Raw genomic sequence first — 1,978 nt, 5'->3', positions numbered from 1 at the left:
GAACGCTTCGAGGGAATGGTCAAAGCCCCTAGCAATTTTTCTTAGCTCTGACTTCATCTCTTTGTCAGTTCTTGCCTACAAGTTTAGCACGAGAAGTTTAGAACGAGAAATGACCGATAAATGTCTAATGGTGCAAAAGTAGCTCCCCTAAACCCTAAACCCTAAACTGGGGAGGCTTCGAGCTCTAAACCCCTCTAAACCCCTAAACCACGACACCGGAGCTGCAGAACCATGCATCATAAACCCTAGCCCTAACCCTAAACCCTAAACCTATACCTAACCATAAATACTTACCTTTAACCTAAACCCTAGCCCTACACCCTAAACCCTAGCCCTAACCCTACACCTAACCCTAACCAGTAGATCAGGCACACCCTCGATCGTGTGATAATGGCTCGAGCTGCGGGTGTATGTGCCAAAGGGTCCCAATCTTGGTTCTCCATGTGTATATGTCCTAAACAAACCTAAAAGAATGAAAAGGTACTTTGGTGCACCCTCGCGCGGAGAAATCTAGGGGGTAGACCCGCCGGGGCACACGTTCCGCTCTTTTGGGGGGAGGAGGGGGAGAACGACCGCCGGAGCACCGGAACCCCACCAAATCTTGCGTGTGGACCTATGATATGTGTCAAAGTGTGGTGCAAGGTCTAATGGTGCAAAAGTAGCTCCCCTAAACCCTAAACCCTAAACCCTAAGCCGGGAGGCTTCGAGCCCTAAACCCCTCTAAACCCCTAAACCACGACACCGAGCTGCGTAACCATGCATCATAAACCCTAGCCCTAACCCTAAACCCTAAACCTATACCTAACCATAAATACTTACCTTTAACCTAAACCCTAGCCCTACACCCTAAACCCTAGCCCTAACCCTACACCTAACCCTAACCGAGTAGATCGAGCACACCCTCGATCGTCCGATAATGGCTCGAGCTGCGGGTGTATGTGCCAAAGGGTCCCAATCTTGGTTCTCCATGTGTATATGTCCTAAAAAACCTAAAAGAATGAAAAGGTACTTTGGTGCACCCTCACGCGGAGAAATCTAGGGGTAGACCCGCCGGGCACACGTTCCGCTCTTTGGGGGGAGGAGGGGGAGAACGACCGCCGGAGCACCGGAACCCCACCAAATCTTGCGTGTGGACCTATGATATGTGTCAAAGTGTGGTGCAAGGTCTAATGGTGCAAAAGTAGCTCCCCTAAACCCTAACCCTAAACTGGGGAGGCTTCGAGCCCTAAACCCCTCTAAACCCCTAAACCACGACACCGGAGCTGCAGAACCATGCATCATAAACCCTAGCCCTAACCCTAAACCCTAAACCTATACCTAACCATAAATACTTACCTTTTACCTAAACCCTAGCCCTACACCCTAAACCCTAGCCCTAACCCTACACCTAACCCTAACCGAGAGATCGAGCACACCCTCGATCGTGTGATAATGGCTCGAGCTGCGGGTGTATGTGCCAAAGGGTCCCAATCTTGGTTCTCCATGTGTATATGTCCTAAACAAACCTGAAAGAATGAAAAGGTACTTTGGTGCACCCTCGCGCGGAGAAATCTAGGGGGGTAGACCCGCCGGGGCACACGTTCCGCTCTTTTGAGGGGAGGAGGGGGAGAACGACCGCCGGAGCACCGGAACCCCACCAAATCTTGCGTGTGGACCTATGATATGTGTCAAAGTGTGTTGCAAGGTCTAACGGTGCAAAAGTAGCTCCCCTAAACCCTAAACCCTAAACTGGGGAGGCTTCGAGCCCTAAACCCCTCTAAACCCCTAAACCACGACACCGAGTCGCAGAACCATGCATCATAAACCCTAACCCTAACCCTAAACCCTAAACCTATACCTAAACATAAATACTTACCTTTAACCTAAACCCTAGCCCTACACCCTAAACCCTAGCCCTAACCCTACACCTAACCCTAACCAGTAGATCAGGCACACCCTCGATCGTGTGATAATGGCTCGAGCTGCGGGTGTATGTGCC

Source organism: Lolium rigidum, chromosome 5 (assembly GCF_022539505.1).
Source record: "Lolium rigidum isolate FL_2022 chromosome 5, APGP_CSIRO_Lrig_0.1, whole genome shotgun sequence".
NCBI lineage: Eukaryota > Viridiplantae > Streptophyta > Magnoliopsida > Poales > Poaceae > Lolium > Lolium rigidum.
This window is presented reverse-complemented; position numbering follows the sequence as displayed.